Raw genomic sequence first — 27593 nt, forward strand, 5'->3', positions numbered from 1 at the left:
ATATGTCTCTAGGGGTCCTAGGACACCTAGGGACATATTCGAATGGGTAATATGGGTCAAAGGGGGTCATAGGGTGACCTATGACCCTCTTTGACTCATTAAACGAAGACATATGTCCCTAGGGGTCCTAGGACCCCTAGGGACATATTCGAATGGGTAATTAAGGTCAAAGGGGGTCATAGGGTGACCTATGACCCTCTTTGACCCATTAAACGAAGACATATGTCCCTAGGGGTCCTAGGACCCTAGGGACATATTCGAATGGTTCATATGGGTCAAAGGGGGTCATAGGGTGACCTATGACCCCCTTTGACCCATTAAACGACGACATATGTCCCTAGGGGTCCTAGGACCCCTAGCGACATATTTGAATCGTTCATATGAGTCAAAGGGGGTCATAGGGTGACCTATGACCCCCTTTGACCCATTAAACGACGACATATGTCCCTAGGGTTCCTAGGACCCTAGGGACATATTCGAATGGTTCATATGGGTCAAAGGGGGTCATAGGGTGACCTATGACCCCCTTTGACCCACTAAACGACGACATATGTCCCTAGGGGTCTTAGGACCCCTAGGGACATATTTGAATCGTTCATATGAGTCAAAGGGGGTCATAGGGTGACCTATGACCCCCTTTGACCCATTAAATGACGACATATGTCCCTAGGACCCCTAGGGACATATTCGAATGGGTAATATGGGTCAAATGGGGTCATAGGGTAACCTATAACCCTCTTTGACCCATTAAACGACGACATATTGCTCTAGGGGTCCTAGGACCCCTAGGGACATATTCGAATCGTTCATATGGGTCAAAGGGGGTCATAGGGTGACCTATGACCCTCTTGACCCATTAAACGATGATATATGTCTCTAGGGGTCCTCGGACCCCTAGGGACATATTCGAATGGGTAATATGGGTCAAAGGGGGTCATAGGGTGACCTATGACCCTCTTTGACCAATTAAACGACGACATATGTCCCTAAGGGTTATAGGACCCCTAGGGACATATTCGAATGGGTAATATGGGTCAAATGGGGTCATAGGGTAACCTATAACCCTCTTTGACCCATTAAATGATGACATATGTCTCTAGGGGTCCTAGGACCCCTAGGGACATATTTGAATCGTTCATATGGGTCAAAGGGGGTCATAGGGTGACCTATGACCCTCTTGACTCATTAAACAACAATATATGTCTCTAGGGGTCCTAGGACCCCTAGGGACATATTCGAATGGGTAATATGGGTCAAAGGGGGTCATAGGGTGACCTATGACCCTCTTTGACCTATTAAACGATGACATATGTCTCTAGGGGTCCTCGGACCCCAAGGGACATATTCGAATGGGTAATATGGGTCAAATGGGGTCATAGGGTGACCTATGACCCTCTTTGACCCATTAAACGACGACATCTCCCTAGGGGTCCTAGGACCCTAGGGACATATTCCAATCGTTCATATGGGTCAAAGGGGGTCTTAGGGTGACCTATGACCCCCTTTGACCCATTAAACGATAATATATGTCCCTAGGGGTCCTAGGACCCCTAGGGACATATTTGAATCGTTCATATGAGTCAAAGGGGGTCATAGGGTGACCTATGACCCCCTTTGATGCATTAAACGACGACATATGTCCCTAGGGGTCCTAAGACCCCTAGGGACATATTCGAATGGGTAATATGGGTCAAATGGGGTCATAGGGTAACCTATGACCCTCTTTGACCCTTTAAATGATGACATATGTCTCTAGGGGTCCTAAGACCCCTAGGGACATATTCGAATCGTACATATGGGTCAAAGGGGGTCATAGGGTGACCTATGACCCTCTTTGACCCATTAAACGATGATATATGTCTCTAGGGGTCCTAGGACCCCTAGGGACATATTCGAATGGGTAATATGGGTCAAAGGGGGTCATGGTGACCTATGACCCTCTCTGACCCATTAAACGACTAGATATGTCGCTAGGGGTCCTAAGACCCCTAGGGACATATTTGAATGGGTAATATGGGTCAAAGGGGCTCATAGGGTGACCTATGACCCCCTTTGACCCATTAAACGATGACATATGTCTCTAGGGGTCCTAGAACCCCTAGAGACATATTCGAATGGGTATTATGGGTCAAAGGGGGTCATAGGTCAACCATTAAACGACGACATATGTCCCTAGGGGTCCTCGGACCCCAAGGGACATATTCGAATGGGTAATATGGGTCAAATGGGGTCATAGGGTGACCTATGACCCTCTTTGACCGATTATAAAGATTTTAATATGTCCTTAGGAGTCTTAGGACCCCTAGGGACATATTTCATCATGTAATAGATCGAAGGGGATTATAGGTCAACCTATGACCCCCTTTGACCCATAAGAACGATTCTAATATGTCCTCAAGGGTCCTAGCACCCCTAGGGACAAATGTCATCATTTAATAGGTTGAAGGGGGTCATAGGTCAACCTATGACCCCTGTTGATCCATAAGAACAATTCTAATATGTCCCTAGGGCTCCTACAATTGGTAGGGACATATGTCGTCATTTCATGGGTCAAAGGGGGTCATTAGTAAACCTATGACCCCCTTTGACCCATATGAATGATTCTAATATGTTCTGAGGGATCCTAGGACCCTTGGGGACATATGTCCTCGTGTAATGGGTCAAATGGGGTCATAGGTCAATCTATGACCCCCATTAACCCATATGAATGATTATAATATGTCCCTAGAGATCTTAGGACCCCCAGGGACATATATCGTCATGTAATGGGTCGAAGATTCTAATATTTTCCTAGGGTCCTAAGACACCTAGGGATATATGTTGTCATTTAATGGTTTGAAGGGGGTCATAGGTCAACCTATGACCCCTTTTGACCCATATGAAACATTTTAAAATGTTCCTAGGGTTCCTAAGACCCCTAAGGACATATGTCATCATATAATGGGTCAGAGGGGGTTATAGGTCAACTTATGACCCCCTTTGACCCATAAGAACGATTGTAATATGTCCCTAGGGGTCCTAAGACCCCTAGCTATATATGTCATCATTTAATGGGTCGAAGGGGGTCATAGGTCAACTTATGACATCGTTTGACCCATATAAAGCATTCTAATGTCCCTAGGTGTCTTAGGACCCCTAGGGACATATGTCATCATGTAATGTGTCGAAGAGGGTCATAAGTCAACCTATGACCCCCTTTGACCCATAAGAACAATTCTAATATGTCCTTAGGAGTCTTAGGACTCCTAGGGACATATGTCATCATCTAATGGGTTGAAGGGGGTCATAGGTCACCCTATGAGCCCTTTTAACCGATAAGAATGATTCTAATATGTCCCTAGGGGTCCTAGGACCCCTAGAGACATATGCCATCATTTAATGGGTCAAAGGAGGTCATAGGTCAACCTATGACGCCCTTTGACCCATATGAAGCATTCTAATATGTTCCTAGGTGTCCTAGGACCCCTTGGGACATATGTCATCATGTAATATGTCGAAGGGGGTCATAGTTCACCATATGACCCCTTTCAAACCATATGAAAGATTCTAATATGTCCCTAGGGGTCTTAGGACCCTTAGGGACATATGTCATCGTGGAATGTGTCGAAGGGGATCATATGTCACCCTATGATCCCTTTCGACCCATATGAATGATTCTAATATGTCCCTAAGGATCTTAGGACCCCTAAGGACATATGTCATCGTGGAATGTGTCGAAGGTGGCCATTGGTCACCCTATGACCCCCTTCGACCAATATGAATGATTCTAATATATCCCTAAGTGTCATAGGACCCCTAGGGACAAATATCATCTTGTAATATGTCGAACAGGTTCATAAGTCATCCTGTGACCCGCTTCGACCCATATAAACTATTCTAATATGTCCCTAGGGGTCCTAGGATCCCTTAGGGGCATATGTCGTCATGAAATGTGTCGAAAGGGGTCATAGGTCATCCTGTCAGCCCTTTTGACCCATATAAATGACTCCACTAGAAATAATATTGTAAAAATAATAATAATATAGTATAACAATCATATATATATATAATTTATAGATTATAATAATAATAACTTAATATATTATATATTATAATTTACATATGATAATAATAATAATAATATATTATAGATTATAATTTATATATGATAATAACAATAATATGTATTAATAACATATATATAATATATTACGTTATTATATTTAATAAAAATATAGTAAAAATAATAATAATATATTATAATAATATATATTATATTTATAGATAATAATAATAATAATAACATAATATATTATTATATATTAATAGATTATATATTATATCTTTACATTATGTTATATATATATATATATATATATATATATATATTATTATATTATTATATAATATATAGATTATATATTATTTTATATATAATAGTTATGTTATTATATTATATATTTATAGGTTATATATTATATCTTTACATATTTCATAACTCAAATTAGTTATATCACTTACAAATTTGTTTTTTCCTCCAATTTTTATGCCGCCGATATCGGATATCGGATCTCATATCCGATATCCGATATGAGATCTGATATCCGATATCCGATATGAGATCCGATATCCGATTTCATATCGGATATCCGATCTCAAATCGGATATCCAATCTCAAATCGGATATCCGATAAGGCTTGGGCCTTACTTTCCAGGTTTGGTACCTGGATAGGTGAAAAAAAGTCAAAGCGAATTTTGAAGCACTTTTAGACGTGTTCAAACTCTATTTTTTTCACATTGCCACTTTTTGGCACACCATGATCCTGCACATACCCTGTTCTAGTGTAGAAATTTTTGATAAAACTTAAATCTAGACACCTTTTTTTTTATATTAGCAAAACCATGTCGCATGAAATTGTCAAAACCCTAAGTCCTTGAGAAAACTTGTATGCAAAATAATTTCTAAAAATATGATAATTTCATCCAATTTGAAATTTTTTTAAATGTATTAGAAAATGAATTATTAAAATAAATTAAATTAAAAAATCAATGATAAATTAGACTTTGTTATGCAAATTAGAAATTAAATCTAATATATCATAAATAAAAACAAAAATATGATTGAGAAGAATTATATCTTAAAATATTTTTAAATATTTTATAAATAAAATATAATATATTTACTATGAAAAGACTTATGTTTAAAATATATGTATAAAGATATATGTATGAATCAATGTAGTTATGCATGTAAAGAGGATGTGAAAATAATGCATGCACACTTATTTTTATTTTATGTATTTTAATTTTAAAAATTATTAAAAACATATTTTAAAAATTTATTGACTTATTAATTTCAAATTTTAAAAATATAAATATAGTTTTGTATATGAGCAATGTTAGTATGCTAATAGAAACCAAATTTAAATAAAGCTTCTGCATACTAAACAAAATTCATAAACTTCAAGATAGACTAAGATGAGCTCTCAATTAAGAATATGAGCCATTAATGGGCTCTCTCAATAAGAAGCTCTCTTGTTGAGTGGCTTTGTCTAAATAGATAGGATGTATGCTCAAGCTTATGCTTCAAAAAGGGCTTTAAATGGAGTTAGAATTTGGGTGTGAATTTATGGTTTTGATGTAAAATGGCTTCTTAAAATGGCATTATGACTTTACTTCATGGATTGTATTTTTTTGCAAAGGGGAAGGATCCAATTTATAGGCAAGAGGCTTGAGGGTTTGAGGGCTAAGATGCAAGGATGGGGAAAAGCTCATGGAGGGCTCAGATTGCATGAGAGGAGAGCACATGGATTGTGCTTTCTTACAGCCAATCAGGGAGTGACACATGTCACAGGGTGAGAGGATGGAGGAAAGGGGAAGGATGAGTCAACAAAGGAGGCTTAAGGGATAAAATCTTCATAAAGACCCTCATAATGGCTTGTAAGAGCAATGAAAGGGCTTTGGAAGAGTCATTTATGGCCTAGTGGGCTTCATAAAGTTTTATGGTTGAGATATTTTGAGGGAGATGAGAGGAATTTTGGCTTGGGCTTGATTAGGAAAGTTTTAAGCTTGCTTAGGATTGTGCATATGATTAGAGGATGGATTAGGATGGTTTAGGATTAGCTTAGGGATAGGCAAGTGGATGGTATTTAATGAAGGTGGGTGAAGGAGGAGATATTTGTTAACTTTGGCTTGGATTAGTAAGTCTTAAACCATGTTTAGGGAATGTGACAAGGTTAGGAGGGGATTAGGATTAGGTTTAAAGACATCTTTTAGAAGAGTCTAGACTTTGGATGAGGATAAAGACTTTCTAGAATAGTCTAGAACTTCCTAGGATGAGGATGAAGACTTTCTAGAAGAGTCTAGAACTTCTTAGGATGAGGATAAATTAGATTTTTAGGAAATAAATAAAGTTTTATTTATTTCAAGGGTTTGGGTTGAGGAGATATTTATTAAAACTTTTTTAATTAACATGAGGATTAATATTTAATCTTAATTAAATATTTTGAGTTGGGATTAGGGGTAGGAAATGATGGGATTAACCTTTAATCAAAATTAAAGTTAAGGATTAGAAGATTTTGGAAGAGGTTAGTGGTCTTAAGGAAATTGGCCAAGTTTTGGGCAAAAAATAAAATTTTTATTTATTTTGAGTTTTTTGGTCAATTTATTAATTAAATAATTAATAAATAAGGAAATAATGTTTAAATAAGATTTAAACATTTTTGGGAGGGATTCCTTAATTAAATATTTTTAATTAAGATAAAAAGATTTAATGGCATAAAAATAAATTAATTAATTAATTAATAAATGATGATATCATCAAAAAAATTTCAAAAAATAAAAATACTTTATTTTCTAAAGGTTTTTAGGTGTCTACATTTTGTCTCTCTTTGATGTGATGCCTCAAGTGGCATGGCATCGAAGATAAGAAAATAAGATGCCCAAGGCTAGAGCAGAAGAGGAGAGAATGGACTGCAATATGCTCCCGCAAGAAGGCGGCGGGGAGAGAAAGCGAGGCTCGATGACTTTTTGAAAAGTACAAGAATCCGAGATGAGCAAGAAGACTCAGATTGGCTTAAGAGAAGATGTTTAGTTAGCTCAAACTCTCACTACGGGAGAATGATAAAGGGATAATCAGACGCACAAGAGGAAGCAAACTTAAGATCTCAGGGATTGCAGAGCATGAAGGAGCAGAGCGCTATAAAAGGAATCTAGGATGGGGAGATGGATGAGGGGATTAAAAAGCTGATGCAACAAGATTTCAAAGAGTCAGATTGGCGGAAGATGGGTTTCGAAGATCCCTAAGACTAAGATTGTGGATATCGAAAGATGAGGCTTGGTGGATTGATTTGGATTGGTGGATCCCTAAGACTAGGATTGTGGATCCCTAAAGCTAAAGGTGAGGAGTGATTCAAAGAGATACTAATGCATAAGTTGGGGTAGGAGAGACAAATGCTGGATATGGATGGGGTAAAATGGAGATGAAGGAAAACCATTGAAGCTTTTTGAGCGGGGGGATACTTCAAAGAGAAGTACCACCATGTAGTTGAGCACTAGATTTGCTATAGGACTGTTGGTTAATTACCAAGGTTATCAAGAACATCAAGGCCTTTTCACCAATTGTCCAGAGGACTGATGGACTGACTCAAAACAAACATGCAAGGATTGCCCTAGCATCACACATGAATCTCGAAAGAATCAGAGTGGAACCGATACTAGGTAACCCACAAGCAGAAAAGAAAAACAAACAAAAGACTTGATCAAGACCTTATGCCCAGATTGCCCCATTCACAGTATACCATGATATGGAAGATCGTGGCAACTTTGAGGAGGGAACAAAAAGATTGTTTGGAAAAGATACTTCAAGACCCAAAAGGGAAGATTCCAAATCAAAAGAAAGTGAAAATACAAAAGAGAAATATTTTCCAATGAGATGGGTAGGACGAGGTACTAACGGATCAAGATCAGACATGAGGAAAGCTATATCCTACAAGGATCTATCGGAGAGCACCTAAGCTAGTGGATCTGGATGAGTGATGCGTCTGGCAAGCTGAACTAAGAAGGATAACACTTTGGTGACAGGAGATCTAGCTAAAGGATGCATTGGGATAGTTAACCAAGGGTTGTGCGATGTGTGCAAGACGTTGAGCAAGGATGATCTGACATGAAAATTGGATAGATACAATGGTACTAAGCTAAAGAGGATGTACAAGCTGATGGACCAAGATATGTTACAAATGTTCAAGGTTGTTCATGTTTGGGTTTTGTGAGATGGAAATGTTTGTGAAGGGTGGGATGTTTGCAATAGTTGATAGGCGGATAGGTAGATGGTTTGCGAAAAGCTTAAGTGAAAATGGAATTCTTTGTGTGCATGTGATAGGATACAAGCTAGGATACAAGATTTGGCATATAATACAAGCTAGAATATGGTACAAGCTTTGGACAAGATTTGGATATACAAGCTATGATACAAGGGATGATACAAGATTTACAAGCTGGGGTACAAGATTTACAAGCTGAGGTACAAGATTTACAAGCTGTACAGGAGGTATTTACAAGCTCCATTAGATTTTGGATATTTGGTTGGAACACCAAGGGAACAAGAAGGTGTTTTATGGGATGGTGGGTGAATGGATGAGGGATATGATAGTGATAGATAATGGATTAGTCTTAGTACACAAGGCACCTAAATTACTAGGTTTTCACCAAGGTACCTATCCAAAGCGCTTGAATTTCCAAGTTTTCACCATTGGATGCTTATTTCTCTTTACAATTTTTTTTTTGTATTTTTCAAAAGCTGGGTATACCAAGGATCTTTAAGCATAGAACTTCTTGAGATGAATAATGTTAGTAGGATCATTCAAGAGTTCTCCTTCTAGTGTAGATAGCTGATAGGCTTCAAAGCCAAAGGATGCAGTGACAACATAAGGACCAAGCCATGTAGGTTCAAACCTACCTTTCTTTTCTCGATCTGCTTGGACTTTCATATTTTTTTTGACGACCATGTCACCTGGCCAAAAGTGTCGTGGAAGAACCTTCTTGTTGAAATTCCTTTTGACATGGGTTTGATAGACGATGAGATGATCATAGGCTTTTTGTCGCTTCTCATCTAAGAGATCTAGCTGGGTGAGCCGAGCTACTCTATATTCTTCATCTGATATTTACCCTTGCAATGATATGCGCAAGGAGGGAAGTTCAACCTCTATAGGTAGTACTGCTTTGGCACCATAGACTAGGGAGTATGGATTTGTGCCTGTGGATGTATGGAAGGAAGTTTGATAGGCCCATAGGGCTGGATTTATTTGTAGATGCCAATTGCGACTGAAATTATTGACAACTTTCTTTAGAATTTTGAGGAGGGTTTTGTTAGTTGCCTCTGCTTGGCCGTTACCTTGTGGGAAATATGGGCCAAAAAAGAGATGATGGATGCAGAGGGAAGTGTATAATTCTTCCATGTTGAGATTTTCAAAGTTACCTCCTTGGTCAGTGAAGATGGTGGATGGGATGCCGAAGTGGCAAACAATGTGGTATAAGATGAACTTGGAGACCTGAACTCTTGTAGCTGAGATGAGGGGGACTGGTTCCACCCACTTAGTGAAATAATCTATAGCTATTATTATCCATTTATGTCCATCAGATGAGAGGGGTGTGATTGTTCTATCTAGATCAAGGCCCCAACAAGCGAAAGGCCAAGGTGGTGCAATAGGTTGTAGATCATGTGCTGGAACGTGCACAAGATTTGCATGCTGCTAACATGGGAGACACTTTTTGACAAATTCACAGGAGTCTTCTTCAATCGTAGGCCAATAATAGCCTACTCTAAGGATTTTTTGTGCTAGGACAATACCACTCGTGTGGGCACCGCAAAGTTCAAAGTGTACTTCTTTTAACACCATCACGACCTCGTTTTGGTCTAAACATCGAGAGAGAGTATCGTGATAACCCTGAAAATATAGGGTATTGGCTATTATAACATAGCGGAATGATTTTTGGATGAGGTTTTGGCATTGGGTACGTGTGAGGTGAGGGGATATGATACCATCATTAAGGTAAGCGTGAATCTCATGGTACCAAGGGGATTCGGGACCAACCAAGATACAAACATAGTTTGAATCCTTATTCACATAGGTGAGTGTGAGGAGCTACTCGACTAAAAACTCATACTGTGTAGCTGCTTGGGGAATTTCCAAGAGTGAGCCTATAGTAGCCATAGCATCTGTTGCTTTGTTCTGTATTCGAGGCACTTGTGTAAACTGAAGCCTTGTAAAATGTTGGATTAGTTGATCAACTAGCTCTTTGTACGGTAATAGCTTTTCATCTTTGGTTTGATATTCATTTAGGGCTTTCTTGATGATGAGCTGAGAATCACCAAAGATTTGTAACTCAGCAATGTTCCACTCTATAGCTATCTTTAATCCTGCTATGAGGGCCTCATATTCAGCTATATTGTTGGTGCTAGGGAATTATAGCTTGAAGTCTTTTGGAATGTAATCTCCTTGAGGTGTGACCAACAATATTCCTCCCCCTATTCCATGAGATGTGTATGAGCCATCAAAATAAAGTTTCCATGGGGGTTGTTCATCAATTAGACAAATATGCTCATCTGGAAATTTTGTGATCAACGAATAAGCATATATTAGAGGTGCATCAGCTAGGTGATCTGCTATAGCTTGCCCTTTGATTGCCTTTCTATCCACATACTAGATGTCAAATTCTCTAAGGAGCATAACCCATTTGGCCAAATGGCATGTAAGTGTTGTTCTGGAAAGCATATACTTGAGAGGGTCGATCTTGGAGACTAGTTGGATGGTATGACTTAGCATGTAGTGGCGAAGCTTTTGAGTTGAGAAAACAACTGCCAAACAATCTTTTTTCATAGGAGTATAATTGAGTTCATAACCAAGGGTTCTACTAATGTAGTAGATGGATATTTCTCTTCCATAGTCATTGAGTTGTGCTAGAAGTGACCCTAGAGCAGTAGGCATTGCTGATATGTACAAAATCAAGGGACGACCAGGAACTAGTGGAACCAAGATAGGGGGATTGGTGAGATACTGCTTGAGCTGATCGAAGCTGCGCTGACATAAAGGATCCCACTTGAAGTTCTCATCCTTCTTTAGTAAATGTGAAAATGGTGTAAACTTATTTGCAAGCTGGGAGATGAAGCGCCAGACGGATTGAAGCTTTCCCTGAAGAGAGTGAAGCTGTCACAGTGTCTGGGGAGAAGGCATGTCTAAGATAGCCTTGACTATCTTGGGGTTGATCTCTATACCTCATTTAGACACTATAAACCCTAGAAGCTTGGCAGATGTGACCCCAAAGACACACTTCTTGGGATTTAGCATGAGATGATATTTGGCTAACCTATCAAAGACTTTCTCTAGGTCAGCAAGATGATCCATGAAGGTATGAGATTTGACCAAGATATCATCCACATAATCGTCCAAAATGCTATGGATGAGATCATGAAAAATGGTTGTCATAGCTTTTTGATAGGTAGCCCCAGCATTCTTTAGGCCAAAAGGTATCATGTTGTAACAAAAGGTTCCCCAAGGGGTAGTAAATGTTATCTTATGTTGATCCTCTTCTGCAATCTTGATTTGATTATACCCAAAAAATCCATCCATGAGGGACAAAATTTCATGTCTAGTTGTAAGATCTACAATCATATCTATGTTGGGCAAGGGAAAATCATCTTTTGGACAAGCTTTGTTAAGATCTCTGAAATCAGTGCAGATTCTGATGTCACCAAAAGGTTTAGTGACGGGGACCATGTTGGAGATCCACTCTGAGTAGTCGATAGGTCAAATAACCTTAGTAGCTAACATTCTTTCTAATTCAACTTTGACCAGTAATGCCACCTTGGGGTGCATTTTTCTAAGCTTTTGTCTCACGGGCTTGATCTTTGGATCAACTGCAAGATGATGAACTACAAGCTTTGGATCAAGTCCTGGCATGTCCTGATATGACCATGCAAATTAGCCAATGTTCTCTCTTAAGACCTCAAAGAGGAGATTAGCTTGGTCTTGTGATAGGGATGCAGCAATGTGAACAAGTTTAGGGATCTCTGAAGAACCAATGTTGACTTCTCGAGTATCCTCAATTAGAATAGAAGACACCTCTGGTCGATTATATTGAGGAGGCAATGCTAAATCTTCATGTTCTGCTTGTGGCTCTAGATTTTCTTGTTGAGGGGTTCTCTTTGCTGCCATAGCTAGTCTCGGATTCACCTTAGTTCTAGTTTTTGGTGTATCGAAACTAGGTTGGAGATTTTCTCCAAAATACCCCTTGGGATCTAGCTTGTAGATATAGATAGAATCTGGCTTTGTTTTCTTATGAGGAGTTTTGGCTCCCATGAATCACAAAAGTGCTTCCTCTGATGTGAACTCATCAATGTGTATGATGCTTGGTTGGTCCCAATCTATGAGTTGTGGATGGGCGAGTGGTAAGTCAATGAGGTGGATGGATAGTTCTTGGAGAACAGAGTCTCTGAGGGAGATTTGGTCTGGGATATCATCGTAGGCTCTCTTTTCAACCTCCTCAGGAATGTCTTTGATTTTGACAAGGTCGCAGTGAATGTTTGAAAAAGCGTGACCATCCGTATTGGTGCCCCCAGTTGTGGGTATGCCAAAGCCAAGACCTGACTTCAATTCCCACTTGTGGCTACAAATGCCTCAAACAATTCAGCAAAATTTTTAATTGTGCCATAGGGGATTATATAAAACCATTCAAGAGTTGGTCCGGCCAAGCTTTTGGGAAAGAGATGCAAGAGGAAGATGTCATCGTATGTCACTTCTTGGCAGTGCATGTAAAATTCTTTGATATGTGTGACAGGGTCTCCTTTTCCTCTGAATTTGTCAAACTTGGGTGTCTCAAAATGCTTGGAAAATGGTGTCATTGTAATGGCTCTGTCAAATGGGTAAGGACACACATTCTCAAACTTGAAAGTTTTTGGATCATTTTCCTCTTAGATGTTCTTCAAAGCTATTTTCATGGCTTCCCATTTTGAATTAATGGGTGACATCTGGGGTGCCCCCAATGTAGGAGTGCCCTGAGGTAGGTATGTGCTAAATGGGGCAATGGAATATGGATGGCTTTGAGGTATGGGCTGGTAGGGATTGTACATGGCTTGGGCAACTAAATGGTGGATGATGGGTTGTTGAGGTGGAGGTGGCACATATTTTTGCATATGTTGTGAGGCTTGCTGCTGATATTGGATTTGAGGTTGGGATTGAGGAACATAAGCTGGCTATGGGATAAATGGATTTCTTTGTGGAGGTAAGGTATAAGATGGGTGTGAAGCTTGGGGAAAGGATCGGGGAGCTTGTGGAACTTGACTTTGGATTTGAGGAGTTTGACCAATATATGTGGGTTGTGCCCCTATTTGGGAAGGTGTCTACATGGCAAAAGAGGCCAAGTAATTGGTGGTTAGTGGTGGTGGGTTTCCTCCTAGAAGTGGCATAGAAAAATAGTTGGTAATAGGAGGTAATAGATTGGTTGGTGGTGGAGGTGGTGGGAATTGAAAGCTTGGGAATGGAACTGATGGGGTTTGATAGCTTGGTGGCTGGATTTGAAAGCTTGGTAAAGTGGTGGCAGGAGCTTGGGTCACTTAAGAGCTTGGCAGAACATTGGTAGTAGCTTTTGGGGTGTGATAGCTTTGTGGAGTGAAGGTAGTAGCTTGTGGATTTGTGGTTGATGGCACTGAGCTCCAAGGACCTAGTGGAAATGATGGAATTATGTTTTGAGTAGAGGTTAACAAGCTAGGGGTGATAAAAGGTTGATTACTTGGCCCCATGGGTGGCATTCCAGTTGTATATTGTTGCGGTTAGCCAAAGATGCTAGCACTGATTTGGGAGATGGGTGGATTTGGAAGGCTGGGTTGGGGGGCAGCAACAGCAATAGTGAAGGGAGTGAATGATGAGGTGTTTTTGGAAAAGGATGTTTGGGATGAAGTGGTATGGACCAATGGTGGAGTGGTGGTGGCTGGATTGGCTTGTGGAAGGGAGATTTCAACTTGAGTGGGGGCTGGTATGTTTGGGTCTGTTGGATCATATGGGGTGGGTTGAGGCTCTTCTTTTGGCACATATTGAGGATAATTTGAATCATAAGAGCCTATGGGTGGTGGGAGTTGCTCAAAAAAGGGGTGAGATGGATCTGATAAGGGGGGAGGTCTTCCAAAGTCGAAGGCTCCAATGTTGTCCCTTCAAAAGTTAGCCATGATTGTTTCCTTATTTTTGTCTATAATGGCGTTCACCAATACTGTATTTCTTGGTTGGTTCATGAAAGCTTCAATGTTATTGGGTGATGGTATAGCGTTCTCTGGGCTAAAGGATGGTTGAGTGCTCAAGGGGAGTGATTTTGTTGGATCCAAATGATAGGGCTCCATTGTTTCCTTCTTCTTCTTGCCTAAGCAAGTGACGGGTGGCATGAAAATGCAGAATGTTTCCTAGGGATGAGATGCAACAATGCTGATGGAGGCAAAAGAGGAAGGCTTTTCTATGCAAATGGTTTCCTAGGTTGATGCAAAGCTGTATGACAAAACCTAAGGAGGATTGGGTTGAGGATTCTAACTTCAAAGATATGTTGCCAAATTATGAAAGGTCTGCTTTCCTATGTGCAAGCTTGGTGGTGATTGTGTCAACTTAAGGATAGACTAATGATCCTTTAGGAAGAACACGAGATTGACCACTTGTGGATCCCAACCTTTAGCTCAAGGTGATGAGGGATAACAAGTGACAAAGCTAAATTACCCTAGAAAAATCTCTGTCAAAGGGATAACCTGGGTGAGATTGGTGGATTTGGAAGATGTTAGGAATGGAAAACTTTTGGCAAGGTGACAACAATTTTTGAGGCTTGGATGTGAAGTTTTTGGATTGCTGGCTAAATGGTTTGGTTCTAAATGAGATGTATGAGCTAAAATGCTTAAGGGGATGACTAAGGATGGCTGGCTTACCTACAAGGATGATTCTAAAGTGAATCTTATGCAAGAAGATGTCGAGAAACAAGGGGGTCTAATCATAGAAATCATGCCTAGTTGGTAAGGCATAAGCAGGGTTAACTCTTGGATGTTGGTTAAGTTGGATGGTTCGATCTAACCAGGCATCTTGAAGGGCTTCGTTGGTAGCTTTGTCTTCATCTTTGTGGAGTTTGGCAATTTGAGGGCTTGGTGTTAGTTCCTTTCTCTTGGCTGAAAGTTCTTGGTATGCTTGAGATGGCTTGAGTTTGGCTTTGTGAAACTTCTGCTTGGGTTTGGGTTGTTTTGACATGAATTCCTGAATCTACTTGGCTTTGAGAGATCTCGGTTGTTTTGCTTCAACTTGTTCAACTTCTGGAACAGGCAGTGACTACGCTAAGTATGCCCTAAGCTAGGATTGACCAAGTTTGGCAAACATTCATTCAAAAAATAACAAATCAAGCAATAGATAGGAACAACCATATAGAAGTTTTTTGATTCTCAGAATGTGATACTTTTGCCAAGGAGTGTGTATGTTCTACAAATGTTTCAATCAGTCACTTCAAACACATTAACATCTTAGATGGTTTTCTACAAGGCTGACAGTTGGTTTAGCTAGGGATTCCTCGATATACCTAAGGTACGTGAGGCCCAAATCCATAGATGAAACTAAAAAGATGTCACACAGCCGAGAGGAGCGGTAACCCACTTCTCCTCTTTCACTTCTCAAGGGTATAAAGTTCCTTGAGGCTTAGCCCGAGTGACAAAATCTTGATTCTAAGAGAGGTGTCTTTGGATTCACCTCCCAATTTTTATACTCCGCTGGAACACTGGAGTTGAGGTCATCCCAAGGGGTGATGAAATCCCCAAGCAGGCCTCCTAAAAAGAGAAACAAGGTTTTGGATCCTAATCTTATGCACCCAAGATGGCCTCGAAAGATGAAAAGGGGAGAGAAGACTTGGATGACCTTGGGCTAAAAAACACGCTTGTTCCTTTTCCAACTGACTCTTATGTGTGTTGATCTAGACTTTGCAAGCACTCATGTTTAAGATGCAAATGTTCAATTCCAACTTGAAGTGTTAACAAAAGTAAAATTGATCGAAGAATGCAAACAAGAAGAAGAGTTAGGGTCAACAAGAAAGTAAACCCGCACGCTCGGAGGCCCTCCACATGAAGAGTTGTTCAATTTTAATGTCCAAATGAAGTGTTAGCGAGCCTAATGTGCATTTAAGGAATTTTCTAAGTTAGAAAAACTAATAAAAACACAAGTAAATGACGTTTGATCTTTGTGGAGCACTTAACACCCTCTTAGGTGGACCCATCCCCATAGATGGCGCTGAGATTGCAACCAATGGTTAAATTGATGGGTGATTAAAGAGGGTGAGTCCAACTACAAACTCACTTAAAGCGTCTTTATTTAGTTTTTATAATTTAGGAAGTTCCTAGAATGTAGATTCTTTTTATGCCCCAAAAATTGAAGTGTGAGATATTGTAATGGTTAGTTGATCTTTTGCATTCAAGATTGAGTTTGTTTTTTTTAAGCATGCATTCCAAGAAAGATTGATTTTAATCCATGGCATTCAATATTATGTTTGAGCAACATTCATTCAAAGGAAAAATGTTTAAACATTCAAGTTCATTTTAGCAACATGTGTTCAAAGACAAGTGTTTAAACATTCAAGTTTTTTCCTTTGAGCATTCAAGATTGAGATTTTGTGTGTTGTTTTAAGAACTTTCAAGTGCTTTGTTTTAACCTTAGATCATTCAAGATTGTTTTGGACTCAAAAGTGAAAATGACTCTTTGGACTTTGGTTTTCATTCAAGATTTTGTGTTCTAGTTTGCATGTTTTAAGCCCAAAAATGATATTCCTAGATTGTTTTGATGCATAAAAAACCTAAGAAACATTCAAGATTTTGCAACAAGACATTTGTTTGGAACAAATAACAAAGCTTTTAGGACAATTTTGGCAACCATTTAAGACTCTTAGTTTTCATGAGATTTTTAAAAGAACTTTAAAATATTTGCAAATGAGGTTCATTTTATCCTTGATTGATGCTTTGAGTTTGATTTAGATTTTAGTGTCCACTTAGTGTTGATCGTGAACCTTTTTAAATGAAAACTTGAAGTTCTTTTTAAATTCCCAAAAATGAAGTGTTCCTAACTTTGCATGAATGCATCTAAACCTTGATGTTGCAAGGATGCAAATGATTGGATTGGTTTAGTTTCACTTGTTAAAAGATTTTTATTTTTTTTTTTCAAATTTTTAGTTTTTAATGGATTTAAGTATGATTTGGGGGTTCATTTTAAGCACTAAAAATAAGTGTGTATGATTTTGCTTCCTTAAAAAAAAATGGCCAAGATCTCCCAGAAGAAGAAGAAGAAGAAGTAGATGGAATAAGAAGAATATAGACAAGAAGAGGAAGAAGAATTTCAAGTGCTTTGTCCACCTATAAGCTTGAAAAATCTGCAAACAATATGAGATAGGCTATGAGTTCCTTTGTCTTCTTCATGCTCATGTGGACCTACAAAACCAATTTATACAATCCTACCAATCACAAAAACAAGTAAAATTAGCCAAAATTAACAAATGAAATACAAAACTTGACTAAAAAAGTTAATGAAGATGACCCATGCAAGGTCCCACCGGGCGTGCCAAAATGTATATGAGCAATGTTAGTATGCTAATATAAACCAAATTTAAATAAAGCTTCTACAAACTAAACAAAATTCATAAACTTCAAAATAAATTAAGATGAGCTCTCAATTAAGAATATGAGTCATTAATGGGCTCTCTCAATAAGAAGCTCTCTTGTTGAGTGGCTTTGTCTAAATAGATAGGATGTATGCTCAAGCTTATGCTTCAAAAAGGGCTTCAAATGGAGTTGAAATTTGGTGTGAGTGTATGGTTTTGATGTAAAATGGCTTCTTAAAATGGCATTATGACTTTACTTCATGGATTGTGTTTTTTTTGCAAAGGGGAAGGATCCAATTTCTAGGCAAGATGCAAGGATGGAGAAAAGCTCATGGAGGGCTCAGATTGCATGAGAGGAGAGCACATGGATTATGCTTTCTTACAGCCAATCAGGGAGTGACACATGTCATAGGGTGAGAGGATGGAGGAAAGGGGAAGGATGAGTCAACAAAGGAGGCTCAAGGGATAAAATCTTCATAAAGACCCTTATAATGGCTTGTAAGAGCAATGAAAGGGCTTTGGAAGAGTCATTTATGGCCTAGTGGGCTTCATCAAGTTTTATGGTTGGGATATTTTGAGGGAGATGAGAGGAATTTTGACTTGGGCTTGATTAGGAAGGTTTTAAGCTTGCTTAGGATTGTGCATATGATTAGAGGATGGATTAGGATGGTTTAGGATTAGCTTAGGGATAGGCAAGTGGATGGCTTTTAATGAAGGTGGGTGAAGGAGGAGATATTTGTTAACTTTGGCTTGGGTTAGTAAGTCTTAACCCATGTTTAGGAAATGTGACAAGGTTAGGAGGGGATTAGGATTAGGTTTAAAGACATCTTCTAGAAGAGTCTAGACTTTGGATGAGGATAAAGACTTTCTAGAATAGTCTAGAACTTCTTAGGATGAGGATGAAGACTTTCTAGAAGAGTCTAGAACTTCTTAGGATGAGGATAAATTAGATTTTTAGGAAATAAATAAAGTTTTATGTATTTCAAGGGTTTGGGTTGAGGAGATATTTATTAAAACTTTTTTAATAAACATGAGGATTAATATTTAATCTTAATTAAATATTTTGAGTTGGGATTAGGGGTAGGAAATGATGGGATTAGCCTTTAATCAAAATTAAAGAAGGATTAGAAGATTTTGGAAGAGGTTAGTGGTCTTAAGGAAATTGGCCAAGTTTTGGGCAAAAAATAATTTTTTTATTTATTTTGGGTTTTTTGGTCAATTTATTAATTAAATAATTAATAAATAAGGAAATAATGTTTAAATAAGATTTAAACATTTTTGGGAGGGATTCCTTAATTAAATATTTTTAATTAAGATAAAGAGATTTAATGGCATAAAAATAAATTAATTAATTAAATAATTAATTAATTAATAAAAATACTTTATTGTCTAAAGGTTTTTAGGTGTCTACAAGTTTCTCTATATCTAATTTCTCAATTGAGACTTTCAAATTATTATTTTTAAATTAAAGTACATACTTATTTGTGAGTTATAAAATAAATAACTAATAATAATAGTTTTATTTATACGACTAAGTCTACTTAACTCTTGGTAGAATATAAACTTATTAGATGTTTCTAAATGCATTTGTAGTTATAAGTTAGCAAATATTTAATTATGATTTAACTATATTTTAGGTGTAGTGAACTAGATAATCATTTATTTGTGGTCAATAGACGTAATAGGTGGAATATATTTAATTTAATTTAATTTTAATTATAATCTAATTATAATTACAATTCAAGTTGGGCTATTTATAATAGAGTAGGAGTTCAATGGAAATTATATATTAATATTAAACTTATATGGAAGTTAAAGTTATACTTTAAGAATGATATTAATATTGATATTGATATTGATATTTCATCTAATGCTTTTTGTTATTAACTAGTCATTTATAACCTAAGGTCTTTTAAATTAATAACATGATAAAATATTGATGTAATTAATATTTAATTAAGAAATAATTTTTGAGTTGAATATTAAATTATTCAATAAATTATAAGTTGTAATAATACCATTAAAATATTGATTAATTATAACAATTTAATATATATGAAGTATTTATTTACCCCTATACCATAGGTATTCATACATATTTTTAATGTAAACTCTTAAGCCAAACTAAACTTTAAGAATATAAATTAATTTTGTTGCAAAACTAAACTTTTATTAAAATTGTTGCAGTGCCTCCCATAAATGCATTGTGTACCATTGTCTATTTTGTTCAGTGAAATTTTATGATATTCATGCTTATGTGCATTAGAGATGTTTTAATGATTTGATATAATTTTGATTACCAATATCATAGACGTTAGATGCTATACTATTCAGTTTGATCATATATCCATGATGATGTTATTAATGTGACATGATGCCTTATGATGATATCTAGTTATTTTGTATTTAGATATATGATGGACTTTATCGAGTTGTTGTGTTTGTGCTAAGATTATTTATATCATTGTTACAGCAATCTTTTAATATATGATCCAAATGAATGATTTAAATAGATTATTTTTATAAAATTAGTTAAATGATTATTTATGAAACTTTGTACATTGTTGCTTTGGCTATATTATCATTGTGCATCTACATTTGATCATGTTGTTTATTATGCATGACTTATATCCCTAGAGGTGGCACGTGGAGTTAGTGGTTTGGCTATTCATACCTACCCAATGTCATCCCCATATGGGTGATGTATCCCATTTAATTAAAATAATAAACCCTATGATCAATTGGTAAATTCGGATTCATTATGCATTTGTGACTAGATCAGTGAAGTGAATGTGCCTTTAGGAATCTACAATGGCACCAGAAGTTATTAAATATTATGATTTAATTATTTTAAGGAAATCTTATAATTTATTTAAATTTATTTTATATTGTGATATTGCTATCAAGATTTAACTATGTAGTTTTTTATTCAAACTCATTGACCCATGTTCCATGAGTAGTGATTTATACATGAATCCATGTCTCACGAGAATAAATGGAACACTTGGCACTCATTGGATCTAGGTGATGCTCATAGAGGTGAAGCACTGGAACTTCTCAAAAGGTCACCAATCTGAATAATACTCCAGCATGAGCATGTTCCACTACAAAGTTCCCTCCATGGTTAAACCCACTCTTCTTGCAACCCCATTTGTAAGCACCTCTCAGGTATTCTCGGTGTTTCACCTCTGTGAGCATCACCTAGATCCAATAAGTCTAAATGTTTCATTTATTCTCATGAGAGATAGATTTATATATGAATCACTACTCATGAAACATATGTCAATGAGTATGACTTAAAAACTACACATTAAATCTTGATAACAATATCACAATTTGACTAGCTGTGGAAATAAATAATACTTATTTTATATTACCATCAATTTTTTTGTAGTTGAATTTCATTTAATTAGAATTTCTTGATTTATCTGGGGAAAGGGGGTTTTAGTTTCTTTATGTTATTTCATTTTTCTTTATATGTCACTTTGTTTAAAAAGTGAATATATGGCCCAAACGTGAAATAAGACTTCACTTCTCACATTTGATTTAGAGAATTTGGAGCAAAATCCTCCAAACCCTTTGTGAACATTTTAGATATTTGTTTTCTTTGGGAGCTACACTTATAGGATCGACATGAGAGTGGGCTCATTGGATTTGAAGGGTACATAGTTGACTTCTAGTTCCCTTTCAAGTATCCTACCTCCATCGAAAAGAAATCTCTTCAGTTTCGGATACACAAAAAAATATTTGACTAAATGCTGGAGAGAAAATATATCAAATATTAGACTTAAATGTAGTAAAGTTGCTACTTCCCAACAGGCCCAACATCGTTCATCTTCCATAATTTAGGGGGTTGTTGAAATGAGATTTTTTTGATGTGTAGAACCTATAACGGAACAATCATTATTTTTTCAATAATGTCAAACTTGCTACCAGCTACTGAGACAATTTCTTTTTGGTTTGAATGATATCATGTGGTTGATTGATGAAGTGAATTTGAAAAGAGGAGATAACAACAGAACCTAGCGAAAGGTTGAGTTATTTAGTGTATAAAAGGTGCACTAAGACCAAGTAAGACATTCATATTATTGTGTATTGTTTATCTACTTAAAATTTTGAAATGAAAGAGTACTCAAGCAAAGACTAGAAGAAGATCAAGTAAGAAAAGTGTTTGTCAAGCCTTACCAAGTAGTAAGTGTAAGTCGAGCACAAATTAGTAGAAGTCGAGTGAAAATCAAGAGTTGACAAGAAAAGATGACAAACAGTGTGAGCTGAGTGAATTTTATTAAATATCGAGTAAATTTTAGTTGGTGTCGAGCATCAGTAAACTTTAGTGTTTGTCGAGTGAACCAGTGTTGGCCATGTGACAGAATAGTATAGAACAGTGACAGCAAATAGTGTTAAATCAAAGATTTGACAAATATAAGCTAACTAATTTGATTTCTTGAACTATGTGAAGTATGTGGAAGATGACTATGATAAGCTGGTGGCATAGAATTCAATATAAGCCATTTTGAAGTGAACTCAAGGAAGATTGTTGAGGAAGTTTCTAGAGAAACTAAAATGGAAATGTGGGCAGATTCATTGAATCCAACCTAACCATAAAATGGACAATTGTGGTTAAGCAACAAAAGATTTAAATTCTCTATTTATAGAGATAGCTAGCCAGAAGAAAAGGTTGTCATGTGCGAGAACCTAGGGAAGACAAGGAGTCTAGGGTATTGCTTCATCTATTAGCTGAACAAAATAGACTATAGTTGGAATACAAAGCAAGAAAGCTTAAGGGGATGAATTCTTTAATGGTGAACAAGTTATTAGAGCTTAAGAGTATAAATGCCAATAAGAATGGAGGACTAAACCAGAGATTTGTAATCTAGAAGTCGATTGTAAGTTTTTTATCAGATCAAACCCTATTGTTTCTCACTAACAATTGTAGCAATGTGGATAAAACCCTTTGGATTAAGGTTGACCTAATAGTCATTTGTAAATCCTTTAACTAGGTGACATTCTAATAGAATGGTCTAAAGTCCTCTAACAAGGCTCGCTCCTAATAGGGTGGTTGAAATCATTTAACTAGGTCACATTTAATAGTGTGTCTTGTAACCTTTAACAAGGTTGGCCTTTCATAGGGCATCACTTTAGAAGAGTGAGAATATGTAGCATGTTATTGGTGTTTTTCCCAAATTTAATTTCTACATAAAAATTCTTGTGTAAAATTGTGTGAATGTTCTTATGGTATTTCATGTTTACATTTCTACAAAGTTATTTTGACCTAGGACAGTAACCTACTAAGTTAAGGTAATGTGTGATCTAATGGATGTATGCATGTTAAGGTTTTATGGATATGGATCTGATTAGCACTAAAAAGTTTTATTTGTATATTTGGACCTTGGATAGCTGATTCACCCCCCTCTCAGTTATTCTAAAGAATTCCAACAATTGGTATCAAAGTACCAGTGCCTGTGGCAAATAGTTTGAAGGTATTAAAAGCTAAAGATCAAAATGTATAGAAAGGAGGTGCCTAAACTAAACAAGGAAAACTTTCCTAAATGGAAAAGTTTGATGAAGCTACATCTAGGAGGTCTTCAAGACTATGCACAATCTACCATCACCACTAAGCATGTTGATACTTCTGGAGCCCTAACTGCTAATGATCTAAAATACAAATAAAAATAAAAAACACAATTAGGCTATGTTAGAGCTTTCCTCTGCTCTCAACTACTCAAAGTTTGATGACATCAAAGATTGTGACACTACAAAGAAGATGTGGGATGCTATTGAGACAATATATGGAGGAGATAGGAATGTTTTGAGAGCCAAAGCTGAAAGTCTAAGGGGAAAGTTTGATGACATGAGAATGCAAGAAGGTGAGACCATTGTCCAATATTACACAAGAATAAAAGATTTTGTAAATTTTGTTAGAGGAGCTAATGGTATTTTTGAAGATGAGACTGTGATCAACAAAGTACTGAGAACACTACTACCTATCTATGCTATTTGAGTCTCTAACATAGAAGAACTAAGGTGTGTTCCTGGTAGTAATCTAACCCTTGAAGAATTAATGGGTAGACTCGCTACCTTTGAACTCTCTAATTTTGATAATTTTAAAACTAAAAATATTAAATTTTCTTTCAAAGCTTAAGTATCATTAAAGAAACCTAAAGAGAAAAAGAAAGAGCTCAAACATGTTTCTAGTGGTAGTGATACAGATGAGGGGCATGTAGAAGAGCTTGAAGCATTGTTGGTAAGGAGATTTCATAGAGGAAAAGGAAAATATAAAGGTAAGATACCTATCATGTGTTTTAATTGTAATGAGGTTGGTCATATTGCTACTAGATGTCCAGAGAAGAAGAACTATAGAAGAGGAGACAAACATAGAAGCAAAAGAGATGAGGACAACAAAGATTATAAAAACAAAGGAAATAAGTCTTGCTACATTGTTGAGAAGGAAACTAAAGATGAATCTAATGACAATGATGATGAAGTTGTGTATGTTGCAATGAAGGATGATTCTAATGAGGAAGAGGCAACTACACTGGTATCTTATGTTAACAAGAGTGATAGATGGATCATTAGCAGTGGGTGTTCACATCAAATGACTAAAGATAAAAGTAAGTTCATTACTCTTGAGTATTACAATGGTAATAGTGTAAGATCTGGTAATGATGCACCATTTTTGATCAAAGGTAAAGGATCAATCAAACTGACAGAAAAGATCATGTGTGACAATGCTTATTATGTAGAAGGACTTAACTATAACTTGTTGAGTGTGTCACAACTGTATAGTTCAGGTTGCAAAGTTAAGTTTGAGAACAAGAAATAAAAGATCTATGACACTAATGGAAAACTAATTGGAAAATATGATCAGACTAGAGTTAATCTATTTTATCTTGACATAAATGTTTCTACTTGTCTTTTTGTAGAATTTGATGATGTGTAGCTATGGAACAAGAGGTTGTGTCATGTTAACTTTGATAACTTAGTCAGTATTAGTAACAAGCAAAGAGTCAAAGGTTTTCTTAAACTGAAGAAACTTGATAATGTGAGTTGTAAGAAATGTTAGTTAAGTAAGATGAGAAAATCTATTTTCAAAAGTAAGACTCGCTCCTCTAAATAAATTATAGAATTAGCTCATACTAATTTATGTGGACCAATTGATGTGCAAAGCTACAAATGTGACAAGTACATTATCCTATTCATCTATGATTATTATAGGATGACACAGTTATGTTTTTTAAACAAAAATATGATATTTTTCAAATGTTTTAAGTGATACTTAGCTAGAGTTGAAAAGGAGATAGGCAAAAGCTTGAAATGTATGAGATCTAAAAAAAGTGAAGAATTTACATCAAATGAGTTTAAAATATTTTATAATGACAGAGGAATCAAGAGACAAACTTCTGCATCTAGGACCCCTCAACAAAATGGAATTATTGAAAGGAGGAATAGATCTTTAATGGACTATGCTAGAACACTCATGATGGATAAGAATATTGCTTTGAAATATTGGAGAGAAGTTGTAAGTATAGTTTTCTATGCCCTAAACTGAGTGCAAGTCCAGAAAGGTACTCATTCAACATCTTTTGAACTATGGTATGGATACTCACCCAATGTAAAATATTTTAAGGTATTTGAAAGCAAGTATTATATTCTCAAAGACAAAATAAATGGTAAATTTGATGCTAAAAGTGAAGAAGGTATATTCCTAGGCTATTTCACAAGAAGCAAAGCTTATAAGTGTTTGAATACTAAAACTAAGAAAGTTGTGGAAAGTACAAATGTGAAGTTTGATGAATATAAAGAGGTACGTTAAGCTAAACCTATGAAGGAACCTGAAGAGGACAAGTCTTTTGTATACTTTTGCTGCTAATGAAGGTTTTGTGAACAAGTTTTAAATCAAAAACAACAAGTATCAATGATTGTCGAGTCACATACAATGAATATTGAGTTGCATTTAGGAACTGAGTTGTATTTGGGAAATGAGTTACATTCAAGAATCGAGGTACATTCAGGAGTCAAGTTGCAGACAAAAGCTGAGGTAAATTCTAATTCTGAGATAAGTGTACATTAAAGGAATGTTGATCTACCTAATAAAGAAGTACATAGTGATTCTAAAGTTGATAGACCTATTGAAGAAAGAAGAGAAGAACCAAGATTGTCAAAGTATGTCAGAAAAAATTACAAATTATTGAGGATAAAGAAGCTAGACTAATGACAAGAAATAGGTTGAGAAATGATACATGTTTGTTAAGAATGCATGAGCCTTTAAGTCAGTAAAAGATGCATTAGAGAATGAAGACTATAGTAAAGCCATGAAAGAAGAGATTGATCAGATTGAGAACAATAAGACATGGACTATTGTACCCAAACCAAAGAACAAAAAAGTGTTTGGAACCAAGTGGGTGTACAAAAACAAGTTAGATGAGAATAGTGAAGTCACAAGAAATAAGGCAAGATTAGTTTGAAAGGGGTGTGCACAATAAGAAGGAATTTACTATGGAGAAACATTTTCCCTAGTTGCAAGATTGGAAGGAGTAAGAACTCTGCTTGCTTACTCTACATATAAAGGTTTCAAATTTTATCAGATGGATGTGAAGTCAGCATTTCTGAATGGTATACTAGAAGATGAGGTTTACATAGAATAGCTTGAAGAATTTTTTGATCCAAAAAATAATAATATGGTATGTAGACTACACAAAGATTTATATGGTTTAAAGAAAGCCCCAAGAGCATAGTATGAAAGGCTTCACAATTATCTTCTGAATATTGGCTTTGAGAAAATTGATGATAACATCAATCTGTATTTGAAGATAGAAGGAGGTAAAGGTATTTTACTAGCTGAAAGTTTTGTTGATGGCATCATATTTGGAGGTCAAAATGCACTATGTAAAGCATTTATAAATGAAATGAAGAAAGAATTTGAGATATCTATGTTTGGAGAGATCAAGTTCTTTGTTGGTTTGCAAGTATATCAGATGAAATATAGTATATACATCACTTAGTCTAAGTATTTAAAGGAAATATTGAAAAATTTTAGTTTGGAGGATTCAAGCCTAGTTAGCACTCCTATGGTGATAGGACATAAACTTTCAAAGACTTATGATTTTGTTGAAGTGAATCAAGCATTGTACAGGTCTATGATTGGAAAGTTGCAATATCTAGTACATAGAAGACCTGACATTGCATTAGTTGTTGGGATTATTCCAAGATTTTTTGCAAACCCTAAGGAGAATCATTTGATGGTTGTTAAGAGAATTATGAGATATCTAAAAAGAACAGAAGATTATGGTATATACTACAAGAAAAATGACAAATTTGAGTTAAGAGTCTATGCATATGTTGATTGGTCTAGAAACACTAATGATAGAAAAAGGAAAATTTTTCTTAGGAGGAAATTACTAAACATGTGGTACTTTATTGGGGTAATATAAGTGCTATAAACATGTCCAAGAACCCTATGATGCACACTAAGACTAAGCACATTGCAATCAAATATCATTACTAAAGGGATTTGGTTCAAGACAAAGAAGTGAGAATGGAATATGTGAATACAAAAGAAAAAATAGATGATATAGTCACAAAAGTTTTACCTAAGGATGCACATGAATATCTTAGAGATAAATTAGGAGTGATACCCCTATCTCAAGATACTTAAGAAGCATGAGTAGTGCCCTACATCAACTAATTTGAATGTTGTATCTTACAACTTGATATAGTGGATCTTACTTTAGGAGCTACCTAAAGTAATGAAGGAGTTGAATTAGAAGACTTACAATCACATGCAAGATGATAGAGGGAGAACCTTACTTTATTATATCTGTATGAAGAGATGACAAGTCTTTGGCATCGTTGTCAAAGAAAGAGATATAAAACGAAATAACCTAAAGAGGGAGATATAAGGAGATATAACAAAGATATATTGAAGGAGATTGGAAAAGCTTACATTAGCCTATATAGAGGAAGGACAT

The sequence above is a fragment of the Cupressus sempervirens genome, chromosome 3 (assembly GCF_028749045.1).
Source record: "Cupressus sempervirens isolate cs-2001-9-10 chromosome 3, ASM2874904v1, whole genome shotgun sequence".
Lineage (NCBI taxonomy): Eukaryota > Viridiplantae > Streptophyta > Pinopsida > Cupressales > Cupressaceae > Cupressus > Cupressus sempervirens.